Below are 18725 nucleotides of genomic sequence, written 5' to 3'. Positions count from 1 at the left end.
GTTCTTTCTTGTTTTTCACAAATGATGAATCCCCATATGTCAACACTGTTTGGCGTTTAACAGTAAAAGTACTAAACGCCACCATAAATAATACTAAACGTTGTATGAAATCCTACCCAACAGTTGTGAGTACACGCTACAAACCGCCTGTCACTCTGTCACGACTGTGGCAGAAGAGAAGAACCCAAGCGCAGGCAGGCAGAGAAGGGGTTAAACACAAGACTTTATTATAAAAAAACAGAAACAAATACCCTCGATGGGGGAAAAACGAAACTAAGAAATCTGTATAATCAAAACAAAGACTTCCCACGTGGGGGCAAAATGAAAAGACAGAAACAACAAAAACCTAACTAGAAAACCACGACCAAAAACATATTAGGGGAAAAACACGGGCAAGGCAAAGTACTCACGTAACATGACAAACAAACCGGGTAAACAGCACATCCACATGTAATCCACCAACACAAGACAAAGAAACAAGAGGGTACAAACGAGGGATAATTAAAACAGGGCAGGTGTGGAACATCAAACACTCAGGGAAGGATAACAAGGAAACGAGATGGCGGGAAACAGAGACGAGACACTGGAGAGAACGTATATTATTGTCAAAAGGACAACAATATGTTTCTCTCCACACATAACCAAAGGCTTTGCCATGGCTCTGCTACAGGACCAAGAAAAACATGACTTAAATGAAGCAGAGCCATGACACACTCGCAGCATACACGCGCTGGCTAGCAGCCGGATCCTCTTCGTTCTGTGTACGAATGTGACGAAATGACACACAGACGAAAGACACCAAATAAGGATCTCCGGAAAAGTCGACCCGACAGGGCAAATTACAAACCATCATTACAAGCTTTCCGTGGTGAATCTAGCAAGGGTAGTGACACAGTTTTAAACACCGTGCTTTCATGTACTTGCTCAATAATTGTTTCTAGCTCATTTTTACTCCAAAAAACTTGCGGATTGCCGCTTTAAGTATAAAAAACTATTTTGAAGAACTTTGGCTGTGGACAAATATGAATATGAAATGAATATTACATTTTAACCTATTCATAGGTTGTTTTAACAATGCATCTTTATAGACGGTTTCATACAACAATATAAACAAATGTTGCTACTTATGCGCACCTTTGTGACCCCAACTTCCGGTAAACATTCACAATCAATATAGTGCCTGTAGATCTTTTCTGATAACAATCAAAAGAAACCGAGGAGAACAGTTACTTGGCTAAACTTGTATCTTCAATATTTTGAATTAAGACTCCGGGTCACACTTTATATTAAGGTCCAATTCTCTGTATTAATAAACCATTAACTAGAACATTTGCCTCTGTAAACTCCTAATTTGTTGCTTATTAGTAGTTAGTAAGGTAGTTGTTAGGTTTAGGTATTGGGTAGGATTGAGGAAGTAGAATATGGTCATGTTGAATATGTGCTTTATAAGTACTAATAAACAGCCAATATGCTAATAATATAGGTATGCTAATAAGCAACTAGTTAATAGTGAGAATTGGTCCCGTATACTAAAGTGTTACCAGACTCCGATACCAAGCTAAACCGCTAGAAGTCAATGTACCATACGGTTTGTTTAAATGCATCAAAACTACAGGACCCATTCAACAAATTGTTTATTTAATAAAATGAACATACAACAAAATTCAACAAATCGTTCATTCAATACATTTATTATGCAGTAAAAAATCATATAAATTAATATTAACATAAATTAAATAAAATATAAGTAGTTATATTATTAGACTCTAGCCAAACACAAAACCAGAAGTTAACTGGGGGTCAGGCACTCGTGTCCGATGAAACGGGCTATTATTGCAGCGTATGAAGTGCTTGAAGAGGATTTGTAGTTATCCGTGTAAACAATCAGATTAATTCATTAGAGCCTGGACTTAGTAAACGTAATGCGCACGATGTAAGAACTAGAAAGAACAAGCCAGATTGCCTGCACCCTGTCTTCACAGATCCTGTCACTGCCAATAGATCCAAAGCTTCTCGCCCTAAGAAGCAGCCCAGCCAAGAGGGCGAAAGTGTGCACAAATCCGCCCACCAAACCGCAGGCTTTTCTTTCGGATTCGACGTGTTACCCCGCCCTCTCACCTTAGGCCATGTGTCCAGGCTGTACATGACAGTTTCCAACATCCCCTGCCAAAAACGGTTCCCGAATGCATCCTGATCTTTATGGCTATCAGCCTCCTGACCTCTAAATTCTGTGTCTGCCGCTTTTTTAATCCCAGCATGTCAACAGTTTTTTTTACTGCGCTCAATTTTTGAGGTTCGTTTGTGTATCTGCATGTGTCTGTTCGTTTCCACTCGGTGAACATGCTTGTACAGATGCATTCGGTCCCCTTGATAAAATAAAACGAAGAATAGGGTCTTGTCATTCCACCGTAGCGTAATCAAGAGTTACATAGAGAAGAGTAACACGGCGGCACGGACCTCCCTGATCATTCTAATGAGGACCCCTGGCGATGCAGTCAGCGAAGTATAATTGACTTGTTCGTCTCTTATTTTCATAACTAGACACTCCCTGACCCAGAGCACATTTAGTTTGCTATGAGAGATGTCAGAAAGCATTGGAAGTTTCCTCCGCACGGCCATTAAATCTGAAGGCATGCCACCCTGTCTCCGGCCAGGCTGCGCCGTCATTGGCTGGCCATCTCATAATGCAGATGCAAAATGTAAATAAATGATTTCCAGATTGGCTCCCTTGCTCATACACAGCCTTCCTGTGTTCCAACCAGAGACTGTAAAAAACAAAACAGAACCCAGTCGGCCTATTGCTTTGGGAAAAAATTTGATATATAAATAATAAAATGGCAGCTATGCCCCCCGACGTGAAAACCTGGTGAAGCGCGTGGATGTCATTGTTGTTACAACAAGGCCTGCCGTCTATCTTTCAGGACCAATTGAAATCAAATTACATTAGCCGCAGATTTTCGTGGAGGTAAGGGTTAGCCAGTGAGGGTAAGTCCTGGATCTCTGTCCCTGCTAGCAGATATGAAACAGAACAGCTGTAGATATCAATGCCCCTGCGCAATTCTCCACTGGCCGTGTCTGCTGCGATTTCAGGCGCTGTCGCATTCATTGCTATGAAGGCCGGTAATAGGATGCATCTGGTATTGAGAAGATTGAATCAGATCATTATGGCTTAGATAATCCTACCATTGGCACTTTTTAAAATATCCCAAAGTAATTTACTGCTTTGCAAGTATTCTACATCATGTTCTGTCTCATGGAACACACAGAGTCCCAGAAAATATTACCTGTAATAGGCTTTTGCATCCTATGTGTGAGAAACAGCCTGTTTTCTCGCTTTTCTTATCGCTTTCTTCCACTCTGCTTCTTTTAATGAGATGATTTTGTCCTTCATGTGCTTCCATTGAACTTTTATTTTGTGGTCAGCCTTTTTTTTTTGCTCATGGCACGGCGACTGAGCTGCAGGGACGTCATTAAAGTAACGCCTACAGGCTCTAGTAGTTGCAGGGATATAATATGGTGGGTTTATAGTCTTTATTCCACAAAAGAAAAATAATAATAATTTACAAGTTCTATTATTTGGAACCATCCCTTTAAGAAATTGTTAAAAATGGGTGATGATAATGTGCTGCCATAATCAGTTAAAGGACCAATGTGGAGATTTTAGCTGCATCTAGCTGTGAGGTTCCAACCAACGGCTCACTCCACCACCCGCCCCTCCTTTTCGGTGCACTACGGCGGCTGACACAGGACAAAGATGCTGTCACATTTTCGCTTCTTTTCCGAAGGAGATAACGTATTTATGAAACGCGTTCTGTAGAGCAGTTTGTCCATTTAGGGCTACTGTAGAAACAACATGGCAAATTCCATGCGGTGTATGTAGATATAAATAGCTCGTTCTATGTTAATAAAAACATAATGTTTCATTATGTAAGTCAGTGGTTCTCAACTCTTGCCTGTGAGATCCATTTTCCTGCCGAGTTTAGTCCCAACTATGATATAAAACACCTGAACAAGCTAATCAGCGTCTTTAGGAATAGTTCAACTTAATGCGGTGCTGCGCAAATCTATCAGCGCATGACATTTAAGTACCGCGATATCGATTCAAGTGCAGATTGTTCGATACGCATTTGAATCGCTCTTGCGGTACTTTAATGCGATATGTCAAACAATCTGCGCAGCCCAACATTAAGTTGAACGCGTCTGTTCCTGAAGTCACTGATTAACCTCTTCAGGTGTTTTATCAGAGTTGGGGCTAAACTCGGCAGGAAAATGGATCTCGCAGACCAGAGTTGAGAACCACTGATGTAAGGTCTTTATACACCTCTGAAGACCTAGTTATATATATTATATTGCATTTCTCTCAATAGATCCTTCTAAATGTTATACACTGCACCTTTAATTCTCCCCTAAATATCATTAGCTGGCATGTGTAAGGCATTTTCTCAATTCTCTTCTCTCAAGGTTTTGGCCTTGACACAGACTAGCAGTACAGGTCACTCCCTGCCTTGTTTCACCAGCACTTCTCGGTGGCTCATTTATGATGTCCTTGAAACTGAGTAATACGAGTTGGTATTAACTGGGAATTTAGAGCAGTTCGCTATTGCAAATCAAGAATGCTTCTTTCAGTGTTAAATTTGCATGTGATATGTTCTCGGGAAATAGTTACAATTTTACTTTTCAGTTCTCCTGAAAGAGCGTGACATTTGTAAAGGTATGATTTCGGGAAAGGGGTTTGCATAATTGAAAAATAAATACAATATTAACATGTTGATAAATGACTCAAAATCTATAAGATAACTTAAAGGTCCAGTGTATGAAAGTTAGCGGAATCTAGCGGTGAGGTTGTGAATTGCAACCAACGGCTCACTCCACCCCTTCCTTTCGAAGTACTACGGTGGCTGACACAGAACTAAGTGGGCAATCACACAGAACGCGCTTTTTCTGTTTGAAAACGCTGCACACTGCACTGCCTTTTTTGTTGACTTTTGATAAGAGCAGCATGCAACCACCGAAACAGCTGCCCTGCTAGTCAAGGATTATCTCTAGTTGCTGTTAAAGGCGGGGTGTCCAATTTCTCTTAGCCGTTGTTGATGTTCAAATCACCAAAACAAACACAAATCACCCCTAACCCCCTCCTTTCGCTTTCGTCAGCGCTCTGCTCGGCTAATGTCCGTCCTGTGCACTGTGCGCCTTACTGCTGATTGGCTACAAGGTTGTTTTGGTACTCGGCCCGACTCAGTTGTCTAAAGCATAATTCGGAAATCGGTTACCCCGCCTTAAACTGTTATATTAGCAGAAACTAAAACGGGTACAAGCTAACGGCGCTTGCTCTGACCTTGCTTGGTTAACTTGCGTCAGCCAGCACAAGTTTCTCCCTCTTTATTGCACTCTCTGGACATTTCAAGCCATTGTATAGTGCTGTCACCACAACGAAAGGCACGCCTCTCCTTTCATTAGATTGGACAATGGGAAAAAAGGAGTCAACCACTTTTCTGCTCCGAGTTGACTTTCTTCAACTTCCGGTGCTCAGCGCTCTCCGCCAAAAACACGAGGCGCCCGGCGCGCATAAGCCGCGATCAAAACACTTTCTGCCAACTGAAAACAATTTTAAAAAGGCGCGTCTAACAGCAAAAAAATGCGTTCTGTCTAATCGGCCCCTAAGATGTTATCACGTTTTTGCTTCTTTGAGCTAACATATACTGTATGAAACGTGCTCTGTAGAGCAGTTTGTCCGTTTAGGGCTACTGTAGAAACAACATGGCGAATTCTATGCAAGGGCACCCGCTGTTTATGTAGATAGAAATAGCTCATTCTAAGGTAATAAAAACATAACGTTTCATTGTGTGAACTCTTTATATACCTCTGAAGACATAGTTCTGTATTTTATATTGCATTTCTCTCACTAGATCCTCCAAAAAATTACAAGTAGTTCACCGGACAAATGTGCACAGATTTAGTGTAAATATTTTGCATGAAATATAATTAATTACAATATTATAATTAATTACAAAAATATATCGTATAGGTTACATATCTTGGTTATTTAAAAAAAAAATTTTTAGAAATGTGAAATGGGATGCAAAAACATAACAATAAACATGCATTACACATAGGCCTACATTATTTGACGTCTGAATACCTGTTCTGGTAACTTCAAAAATTTAGTAGCCAAACTGGCAAGACAGTGAAAAACCCTGCTGGCATACAAAGGGACGGATAATCAAGACTCAGTTATTGAGAAAACAGACAAACGTATGAGAACCTTTGAAAGGGCTACACTGGAAAGCAGGGAGGTGTCATTTTCAACAGTATGAATCCCATTGCATGCTCACGAGGGCCCGGCACACAAAGGAGATGGCTGACAAAGGCAGCTCCTCGCTATGTAAGCCCAACCAAAAAGCATGCAGCTAATAGGATAGTCATTCACATGCTGAGAATAATAGGGATTTCTCTTCTCTGGCCAGGTTAAAACACAGGCTCATGCTCTAACAATCATTGTCTACTTGCAGGGATTATAGAGGCCGGCCCACCTATTATTAAGGGGTGTGGTCCAGTTATAATCATCCCTAATTTTCCTCTTGTTCCATTGGTTTGTCCTCGCTCATTTTAGTCGGTCGTCTCTCTCGCTGCTGTGCTAACACGCTCTAAATGGGTGTCGCTAACATGTGCTGTCAATCAATGGCCCTTGAGGGTGAAGCGGTTTGAGTTGTCGAGGGCACTCAGTGGTTCACTTTTGTTCAGGCCTGCCAGTCACTGCTTACATCCCATTGCAGGTGGATGATGCGACGCAGCTCTGGGAAGCTAGCAGACGCATGTGTTTCTCATGCAGATTTAAGCAGGACGGTTCAGATGAGGTTTAAGAAGGAAAAGCTTCTTTTTTTTGACCCTGGTGTTGACCCAAGGTTGTTTTGTTTTGTTTGTGTAATTGTGTGTGGGTGTACAGGCTTGGCTTATAAATAGGGTTAGGCTCATAAATGAAACATGTAAAGAAAGCTTTAGGATATTTAAGTAAAACAATTATCAAATCTATTAAATCAGCTAAAACCTTTATTTTCTTCATAGGAATATAATTCATCTAATATAGAAATATATTAGGGATGCACCAAAATGTACATTTTGGCTGATAACAATAACTGATCATTCTTTAACATTGGAAGCTAACCACCGATATGTTGGCAGATATACAGTATCTCAATATTAATGTATGTTTTTTGGAGCCTGAAACAAAAGGCAAACGTGGACATGCTTTTATTTTAAAACATAGACTACGTAGAACAAGGTAACAATGAGTTCTCTTTTTCCCTGAAAAATCAAACCTACTTTACAAGCCTACTTTACATTAGTTAAAGATTCTTAACCTTTTAAACTTCAGGTATGGTGTTTATTTAATCTACTGTACATCAACAATGTTTTGCTAATAACAGTAAGTGAATGATCACGACAGAAAGACAGTACTGTACTGGAATTTAACTGTGAGCAGTGTTCACCAGAAGTTGTTTAACCAGAGGAAATGATTCCTAATTTATTGGTTTTATTATATCGGCCTGATTTTATTATCGGCCGATACCGATATGGCCGATGATATATCATGCATCTCTAATATTATGACTTCTTGTCCTAAACTGGACACAAAATGAATGGTTTTATATTAAAATACTTAACTTTTAAAGCTTCACAAAGCACATATATCCGTCATTAAAGTAAATATGTGAAAATGCAAATATGTGTTCTTCTTCCTTGTATGTTTCTTGTATGTCTCAAGAATAGTTGTCAAGTCACCGTATTTGAAATTGATATCGTTTTTTTATTTAATAGTATTGCTAAATAAACTCAAAATATGATGAATTTTTAGAATATCATTTTCAGAATATCATTCAAGAAATCTGAGAAATGTGCCCTCCAATATAGTAAAACAAACATGCGTGTTTTGTAGAGCTAGACAGGGAATCAGGTGCGTTTCTGTAGATGCTGTTCTGCCTCCTGAGTGAAAATGCCTTTTTTAAGTCTTCTGTTTGTTTCTTTTATGTTTTGTTAAAAACAACTTTACATACACAGTCATACAAACGCGGCATGTAACACAAGGCCATGATTTTAGCTCTTCCAGATCTTTCTGAAAGATGTGTGTGTGTGTGTGGAAGGTCATCAGTTTGATTTAAGAAACGCATAAAAAACATTTGCTTTTCTACAGACTAGCCTGTTGTCCACGATTGTGCTCAACATTTCAGAATTTTCTACTGCGCATTCTCTCTGAATTCTTAAGACGTTTTCAATTCGCACTAGAAACCACATTACCCGTCACCTCTCATCAAACTATTCACAAGACCAGTCTAAGCATGTGGCCGAATAAGAAAAACCCGTTTCGCCCGTTTGCTCGTAGGTTTTTAAGGGTTATATAAATTCGGCTTATTTTACCATTCATTAAAGCATTCACGTTTGAATACGTCTTAAGATGAAGAGATGACTAGAAGTGAATTGGATGGAAGAGCTGAAAGGCTCTGTGCACTGGTGTCCCCGAGCTGAAGAAACATTTATCTCCTAATAATCGTGTTTGCATACCTCACGCAATCAAATTCACCGTGCATGAGCTCCAGCTTTATCTTCTTTACAATTATTCACCAACAGCAATTACATCGATGGCCGTCTGTTGAATAGATCCATCTGAAGCGGGGTTTTGAACCCGAGCCATGGTGTGTACACTTTCTCATGGTGTGCAATGGTTGGTGCGGAGCTCCTGCGAGGCAGGATCACCTTGTGTTTATATGGAGATGTAGGCGACGCTAGGCCAACACAATAGAGCCTTTTCTGGTGGAGTGTGTGAGCACGATTGAGCGCTCGGTGTGTGAAATTCTCTTTGGTTCGACCGTTTGCGCCGGCGTGTGTGCGGGCGAGAGCGGGCGCGTGTGGAACATGTGGTGGTGTTCTCAGCCGAACAGCGGGGCCTTAATGAGGACTAGCCCTAGATGGCAGCTGGTAAAGTCCAGCCGCAGAATAGGTGGCTCTCCGTGCCCCTTTATGCACGCACAAAGGAATGCTAATGAACCGCCCTGCTGAGTGGGGAATGGGAACCGGCCCACATGTCGCACACACACACACACGCATATACACACTTTTTCTTAGAGGCCTTTTCACCGTAACTTTCCACCATTTACAATACACGAGGGAGACAAGTCTTATTGCAGATTCACTCAAGTGTGTATGTGTTTAAAAGCTACCTGCTTCTGGGATGGGTTGTGCTGTGTGTGGTCATACATGAACTCTCAGGTGTGGTCTGGTCTCTTGAACGTTATAGTGTGGGAGGAGTGGCTTGAGTTTGAGGACCTCTCTCCTGTAGAGACATAAAGCCGTGCTTTCTAGAGCCCACCTGAGACCTGACCAAACAGACCCTATAGTCTCCCTGCAAAGGCAATCATGCTTCAATTACAAAATTATTCATCTTTTCATTACCCACTGTAATGCACTTCAGAACGCTGCATTTTTAGGAAAAATGGAGCAGCTTTTCATCCCTGCAGTTGTTCAAGTGTGCTTTTGTGTTTCACCTCTTCCTCACTCTTAGGTGTACACATGATGCTTAGATTGCATGTGTATCCGCAGAAAATGCTGTGTGTGCTTGTGCACCATTTACTTTTATTTGATTCAAAGAAATATTTAATCCAAATGTGTATTGGTTAGCCCAGTTAAGATGATAAGGTTTTGACAGTTTGTATTCAATGTTTTGGTAAACTTTACACGTTGTTTTAATTTGTTAACATTACTTATTGCAGTAATGAAATAACAACGAGCGATACTTTAACTGCGTTCATTCATCTTGGTTGATGTTTTGACCTGTACTAATACAGTAAGACTTTACAATAAGGTTGTACTTGTTAGTTAACTAACATAAAATAACAATGAGTAATACTTCTACAGCATTTATTCATCTCAGTTCTTGTTCATTTTAACTTTGCTAAAGTTCTAAAATAACTGTTGACAATAATTAATGCACAATGAACTAACGTGAACAATTGTCTTGTCACAGCATAACTCAATTTAGACCTTTTATCTCTGTATTACGTGATTTAAAAAAAAACATTTTGTCATAAATCAGTAGTCAGCCTTTGTTAGTCACTGGATTATGCAAGTATCTAACAAAAAAGTATTAAGAAGTGCTTGTCAACTTTGACAACACAGTATTTAATCGTTTTAAAAAGTACAGAGTTTTTTGGACATCCAAGGTTTCGGAAAAACAGTGACGATATGCTGAAAAATGATTAATTCATGTTAGCTAATGCATTTATTAATGTTTAAAAAACACTTCCCTATTGTTAAAGTTTGCTATTTGATTTACCAAAAATAATCAATACTTACAAATCTGTAAATTAACATTGGCTAATGAATTAACAATGGACACTAGTGAATATACTGTATGTATAAGAAAACGTTGAAGGAGAGCTTTGCTGACTGTCACAAGGCTGCTGTGAAGGACCGGGTCTCTGAACCTGCCAATTACGTCCTTCTAAATACATTTTTAAAGTGTTTTTGCATGTAGTCATCCTTGCATGTGCTTATTTTGTGCTTCATGGAATGCATGAAACTGTGATATTGTGTACAAAGATCACAAATTTGTGACCCAGCCTGTGAAAACCCAGCTAAAGTCATTTTTTTGTGATTTACAGGTTTCTACATAAAATCATGCTAAATAATGTTAAGAACTCTCTGTGAAAATATAATCTTGATATCTTTAATATTGACTGATTAATGGCATGTTTAAGATTGAAATCATAGTACAATTTGTTGTTGAAATCAAACTTTAATGTTTGTTTTCCAAAAATTTGATTTTGAAACTTTAGCCTGGTTTTCACAGACTGGGGCACAATGTTTGTGACCTAAAAAGTGCAGAATCCTAAAAATAGTTTTTGTTTTATATCATTGTATGACCATGAACTTTACCTTTTAGCTTTAGGGGGAGTCATGGCCTAATGGTTCGAGAGTTGGACTCGTGACCAGAAGGTTGCCTGTTTGATTCTCAGGGCAGGCGGGTAACGACTGAGCAAGGCACCTCATGCCCACTTGCTCCCCGGGCGCTGCAGTGATAGCTGCCCACTGGTCCTGGTGTATGTGTTCACTATTCACGGGATGGTTTAAATGCAGAGGTCACATTTGGCGTATGGGTCACCATATCTGACAAATAGGACACCATGAAGAGTTACAGCTTTTCAATGCCGCCTGTGACTTGTGTGCCCCATGCCCCCTCTAGAATTCGCCTGTCCAGAGAGCTCAACTGGCTATGGCAAGTTCTTCTAAAGCAAACGTCAAAGAGGAAATAGTGTCACTCCAATCTTTCATTCTTCTCAGTCTCAGTTCAGGGCAGTTGTCACGGTAACCCATTAAGTGAAACGATGGTTAAAAATATCAAAGTGTTGCAGCTGTTTTCTTGAGCGTGGAGAGTTTCGTGGGCAGCTCAGAGGGGCACTTTGTGGAAGGAGCCGGAGGGGCTTATTCTCCGAGCGGAAAGTGAGACTTCAATAGTAATTACGCCAAGCACAAATCATAATCGAAAAGGGTCCCGGGGGCCCGTATGGTGCCACTTCTTTCAATCAGCCAGGGTGACTTCAAGAATATCTCCATAATACTTCAAAACAAAAGTCTCATTACAGGTAATTATGGTTTGCCAGTCTCAGAGCAGTGCCTATTGACCCCCCTCCCCACTACTACCCTACCTCTTCCTCCCTTTCTTAGTACTTTCATCCCCTCCATTCTGTACAAGAGGCCAACAGGGTCTGGAGAAGTGAGGCTATTACCTGAGTGTGGTGCATCCAACATCACGGACACCGATGTTCCTCTTCCATTCATCTGGAGTGGCTCACTTTCCTGCAGCAATTACCGGCCATGAGATCAAAACTGGACCATCATGGGGAATTGCGAGCCCTCCGCCAGATAGTTGCGAGCATGTGAATGGACACGCCGGCCGTACTTGGTCATTGAGTGCATTGCCGAAGTGACTCTTGGAGGAAATTGGTAAACTGACTGGCTACACGTGATGAAGCGTCTGTTGGCGATAACTTTCTGGCTATATCTTTATAAGAATGTTTTAAAAACATGTAAAATATACAAAATAGAAATATATTATACAAAATACAATCCCTGTAGACAGTAGGCTAGTATGCATGTTGTGTTTGGTACACACTCTGAGGCTGGTGCAACAGGCAGCCCTGTCATCCGCAGACCATGTCACAATGGAGGCCAGCGGGGCTCGCTGTCATATTACTTAAGACATGTTTAATCATTAGCCTCTTGTCACTATCAGCTGTTTCCTCCGCAACAATTGAGACAAACAACATCGAATGGGACGGGAAAATAAAAGAGGAATGTGAGGGAGAAATAAGAGCGGAGCTTGTGTGCATTGAGGACTTCTTTAGGAGGTAGTAGAAGCTCATTGGCTGGACAGGTGTCTTCTGTTTGGAGACATATGTGGCCTTTTTTGTAGATGTTGCTTATCAGTTTTTAAAAGGATTGTCCTTTGTGTGTTATCCAGGTGACTTCAGGCTCCAGAATTTCTTGATTCTGGATAAATCTTGTTTTTTTTGCATCACATATGTGACCCTAGACCACAAAGCAGTCTTAAGTAGAACGGGAACATTTTTAGTAATAGCCAAAAATACATTGTATGGTCAAAATTATAGATTTTTCTTTTATGCCAAAAATCATTAGCATATTAAGTAAAGATCATGTTCCATAAAGATACTTTGTAAATTTCCTACCGTAAATATACAAAAACTTTGTGAGTGGATGCAGCAAAATCGCGAACAAAAATGGCCGGAGACAAACTTCACACGCTGCTGCCCGCTCTTTGAGAATTATCCACTCAAGTTTGGTTTCTATGTAAAGCTTAAAATTTCTGATTTCGGGTTCATCGCTCCACAACATCGTTACAGCGGTAAGCCAATAGAGAGGGTTAAAATAAAATAAAAAACCTGTTTCTTAGCAACGGCCTGCTAGCGTCTCTGATGGACAACTTTAAAGGCGATTTTCCTAAGATCTTGATTTTTTGCACCCTCAGGTTCCTCAGTTTTAAATAGTTGTATCTCGGCCAGATATTGTCCTATCCTAACAAACCATACATCAATGGAAAGCGTATTTACTGTCAAATGATGTAAAATTCTCAATTTCAAAAAATTCACCTTAAAGACTGGTTTTGTTGTCCAGGGTCACATATATGAGTGTAGAGTGAGGTTTGTTCATTGTCTTATCAGATTTATTTTCACTGAGTGGGATCTTTTTTTTTTCATTCATCACTGCCAAATGCGTTACTGCAAAAAAACTCCTACTCATTTTAATCCAAACTATGTTCATATTTTAGTGGAAAAAAAACCCACGATGTCACACACAGCCTTGAACAGGTCTGTTGTCGTGCGATAAGTGTCATCACATAATGTCATAACGCCTACTCTCAAGTTTTTAAAGTGGTCAAGTATGCCAGAATAGTGAAGCACGTCTATTTTTAGCAAGAACAAATAAGAAAAACATCCCAATAGATGTCTGTTTGCTGTTGTTTATCGTTGAAAAAGAATGTTTGGTTTCACTTATTGGAATAATTGTAGTCTCGATCAACAGATGTCCTTGGGGCACAAAGACGGGTCTCAGAACCATCTGAGAGAGGGTTGTTGTTTTTCTGAAACCTTTGGGTTTGGTAATTAGTTATTATATCGATCAGGTAGTTTTTGTATAATGACAGTGAAGTTTGTTCAGGGTAGAAATTGTACAGTCCATTAGCTGAGAACTAGATATATAAATGATAGACATGCTTTTTGCGTCTCAATTGTTAACTTACACCTGTACTGCAATGCTACAGCCGTACGTTTTGTACCCGGCTCGTCTTGCGCGTCGCAATATATTTCCAGAAAATTACACTGATATACTTTCCTATTCATCATATCAGTTTTATGTGGCATTCTGGTTATCCTATTATAATGGGGGTTTCTTCCACTATTGTAAAATAGGCGGGTGTATCATTCATAGAGCAGCTCTTTTCTTCTTTTTGTGAAAGGAGAGCTGCCTTTAAATTACTTCCTCTGAAGTTAAAAGGCTTGGCGGCTAATCAGCCTATTATTCTCCACTAATAGATGACCAGTAATTGCAACTAATAAGTTATTACTCGCCTATACACATATTCTAATGGCATGTATTTAGGGAACAATTTCTTCAATAGAATGAAACAGAATAATAAAGGAGAGGAAAAGAGTCTATTCACTGGTCAGAAAAGAGGTGCAAATAAGGCCTCTTACAAAAGGTGCTTAAAAGGCTACCTGTAGCATGTTCCTTTTCCATCGCTAGGATTAATATGTAATCTCATTCATCATCTCGCTGAAACCGTCGTCTTCATTTTAAGAACGGACTCCAGCGCTTTGTTTGCTTCTCTCACTTGAGGAGTCTGAGCAATTAAATGTGTGCCATTGTAATGCTGGACATTGAGCTGTGGCCGTGAGACGCCCACTTCTACCATTTGGCAGGTCGACACCGAGTGTGTATGTGTGGTTAGGTGAGCTTGGATGAATGGTAATATGTTCCTTCAGGTCTTTGTATTTACCTTGTGACAAAACAACTTCTGGATAGGCTGCTTTATAGAAAGCCTTCATTGCCGCAGGAGGAGTGGAGATGTGGATGAATCTGCTTCTTGGCCTTGTGCGTGCAAGTTACGTCAAGTTTGATTCGTTTTATTGTAACATGATTGAAAAGTCCTGTTCCTTGATCCGGTCGGAAATAAAAATCAAAGGTTTCTTGATAACCTACAAACAGTTACGAATGATGAACCTACGAAGCGATTCCGTTATAAATTTAGGAAAGTCTAAAAAAGTCAGCCCCGCAAATTTAGCCTGTTGAAATGAGCGCGAGGATTTCAAAGGCGGTTGGTCCAAAGGATCGTTTGGCCTTTTCAAACCAGCAATAACAAACCCAGCACCAGACATGCAATAAAAAGACTTCCACTTCATTTAAAGGTAATTAATATTCTCGGTCACCCTGCCCGGTTTCTTTGGAGTGGCAGGTTTGGGCACGCCCCCAGCACTGTAATGGAGTTGACTGGTTAACTTTGTGTTTGTGGTGTATGCAGCGCTGCCCGGGTGAGTGCGCTCAAGCACAGCCTGACACTCGGCTTAGATGTGTGTGAATAGACCTGTCTCATAGCTCACTGCACTCCAATAGATCTCTCTGTCTGTCACTCTCTTTCTTCACTGCCTCATGTTTCTAGATTTGGTCTTTTCGTATGTTTTCTTGTGTAGGAACCTACAAAACACAAGACACTCTTAAAATCTGTTAGTAACCTGTAACTTTGTATTCCCAAATTAATTAGCGGTCGACATAGCCGGTAGTGAATTTAAAGGGGCAGTCCACCCCAAAATGAAAATTTTGTCATGACTTACTCAACCTCAAGTTGTTCCAAACCTGTATAAATGTCTTTGTTGTGTTGAACACAAAGAAAGAAATTTGTAAGAATGTTAGCAACTGAGATTTCCGGGGCATCATTGAATACCATATAGAAAAAAATTAAATGGTAGTCAATTGTGCCCCAGAAATGTCAGTTGCTAACATTCTTACAAATAACTTTTTTTTTATCTTCAACCCAAAAGATAAATTTGTTGAAACTACTTTTTATTTTTGAGTGGACTATCCCTTTAAAATCATATTGCAACATGAAAAAAGTAAAAGCAGATTTTTTTACTTATAAGTAGTCTTTGTGACAAGACTGTCTTTTTAATATTTCTGAGGATAAAAGAATTCTGAGGTGAATCATTTCAAACATATTGCATTTGTACGTCATTTTGCTGAGAATGTTTTTTTTTTTCAATTTAAAAATTTACATTTTTATACTCTTTCTTTCTTATTTTTATACACTTTTTTTTTAGGTATTTCCCTTTTCCAGTCTAATCTTTGGATAAAAGCTTTGCCAATGCATAAATGTAATCTAACTTAATTGTAGTCATCAAAACTTAAAAGAACCTTTTACTGAATGGTTCTTTGTGGAACCAAAAGTGGTTCTTCTATGACATCGCTGTGAAGAACCTTTTAAACGCCTTTATTTTTAAGGGTGAATGAAGCGTGACTTAAGTTTTCACTCAGGTGTATCACACTGCACTATTTCAAATCTAAAATTATAAGCACCATTATGTGTGGAGCGTGTCACTTTCCCGAGCTAACTTCAGACGTAGTTAAATAGTATTGGGGATTGTTGTAATTGCTGGTACATTAGCAGCCTAGTTTGCTCGTCTGTTTAGTAGGCTGAAGATAATGAGAAAATCAATGGGTCACATTTAACCCAGCTTTCGTAGTACTTGGACAGAAAGCATGGCCACAAGTAAACAAATTTCCATTAATCACTCCCGCGTTCATGGCTCGCTGCCTGGATGTGATTTACATCAGCAGAGCAGAGACGGGTCCCTAGAAGCTGGAAATCAGAACTGGGTTTTAGGTGAAATATCAGTGTGCATTGAAAATTCCATCAGAACGCTTTTAATGGACAGCTTGTGTATCATAGTTAGCATCGCAGGTTTTTATGTACTTTGTATTGAGATCGTATTGCGTGCAGCTTTAATCACTTAGTATTGTGTTGACTATGCTCTAGTATATTACGTGTACATCCCTCATAGCATATTCTCTCCGTCACAGAGATTATCTATATGCAGTATCATTTGGCCACACAATACCTGCTAGGGTTTCATGTTTGTGGCCCAGAGGACCCTCTCATTGTGGCCCACATCAAACAGGGGGTGTAGGGGAATAGGCCTCCGTCTGACCTCATTTGCAGCTGAATGTGAGAGCTGGGTCTTTGAGAGGGAGCTGTCATTAGCATGTTTTTATTTGTGTAGGCCAGAGAATGTAGGAGAGGATACCAGCAGAACACAGCTGCAGGTACTGTGGACTCATGACCACGATAAGGTTGGCATGGAGGGACCGTATATAAACTCCGTTAATTTCAGAATATTGTGCCACTTGAGATATACAGTAGTGTCTGATTAGAGCCGTCGCGACATGGGATTTTCACCACACGACTATCGTGGCCAAAAGACACTGACGCATTATCACGGTATATATTGAAAAGGTTTTATTAATGATACGATCAATCAAATTTATCTTTAGTTTATTTTCGTGTTATTTTGTAACCATTGTGGCTCTTAAGGCAAAATTTGAAAGGGGTGCTGAATTATTTATGATATTACGATATGTGTCGAATTAACGCAATCGTGGGTTTTTTGTATCACGGTTATTGTCAATACCGGTACAGTATATTGTGACACCCCTATTTCAGATCAGTGATGTGATAGCAAGATGACACAGCTGTGCCGTTCTGCGTGTGACGATGTATTGTATTGTTCTCCACCATAACAGATTTACAGTAATTAAAGCGCAATGTCTATATTGTAAGGCTATATAAATAAGTGTTTCTTTCATTAGGCAAGTCTTTCTAGCAGTTTCTTGAAAGTCATCTACACCTACTGTATGAATTTATTGTTCATCTCAAACATTGCCTCAGATGCTAATCTCCCAGATTTCCATCAAATTGTGACATGCAACATTTGTAAATGTACGGGGCCTTCCTTTCTCCTGGCCCAAGGCAACATTCCCAAGTGCGCTGCTTTCCCCGGTTATAACACCTATTGGGTGTTTTTATTGTAAAAGATGAGATATGGGTGTTTCAGTGCTGTGACGGTGACATCACAGACTGGACCTCAGTAACTGGCAGTGCATCAGAGCAAAGGCTAAATTGGGTCTCTATTGATGTGAATGGGAGGAATAAGGTCAGTGACCTCTAAGGACAAGAACTGTGGGTTACTGACCACTACCACTGAAACACAATGAGCCGTGGTTAATGATGTGGTACAAGACAACCCAAAGGGGAGCTTCATTGTGCGTGTGTGTGAGCCTATCGTTAAACCCCTCATGTCCTTGTACTTCACTTGGATGTTGTGACCAGCTGTGTGTGTGTTCAACCTGTGTTCCTCCTCTGGTTTACCTGCTCCAGGAGTACAGGCTATCAACTTAAACCTCTGAAAGCTGTCACATCCACTCACGGCAACATACACACACACACACATGCACCGCAAACAATACCCTCAATTCAAGAGAGATGTCAGGAGAGGAAAAAGATTTGGCCTGCTATACTGACGTGGTTCATTTTTCTCGCAGCCATTGAGGTTGTTATGTAGTACTTAAAAAATACACAATACACAAATAAAATTGTACTGTTTTTTCATGTATAATTTAACTGTTTTTTATTTTTCATGTATTTTTTAAAATACAGTTAAAAAAATGTAAAATTACAGGAAAAGACCACATATTAAGCAGAAATACGGCGAAAACATGTAATTTTACAGGGAAAAATATTATGTTACAGTTTATTTCTGGCGCCTCTGTTTTTTTACAGTGATATATTTGTTAATATGTAATATTTGCTTAATTTTCTTCTATTAGGAATTGAGCAAATTAGTTTGAGGCATGGAGCATTATGCTGATACAATATTGTGAGAGCTATTATGAGAGTCATTGAAATAAATAGTGCAATACGGTTGTCTATACACAATATGCCATGATATGAAAAAGTAGTTTATCTTCAAAAAATTACATTAACTTAAAGCGATATGGATAAAGGCTTAAAGGTATAATAAGGGTCAGAATAGGTGAGGTTGCATAAAATGTATTGTGAAAATTCATAGCAACATTCATAGTGGGATGTGGAGATGCTTTGCAGAAGACAC

The sequence above is a fragment of the Triplophysa rosa genome, linkage group LG8 (genome assembly GCF_024868665.1).
Source record: "Triplophysa rosa linkage group LG8, Trosa_1v2, whole genome shotgun sequence".
In the NCBI taxonomy this organism is placed as follows: Eukaryota; Metazoa; Chordata; class Actinopteri; order Cypriniformes; family Nemacheilidae; genus Triplophysa; species Triplophysa rosa.
The sequence above is the reverse complement of the archived record's forward strand: the minus strand, read 5'-3'. Positions refer to the sequence as shown.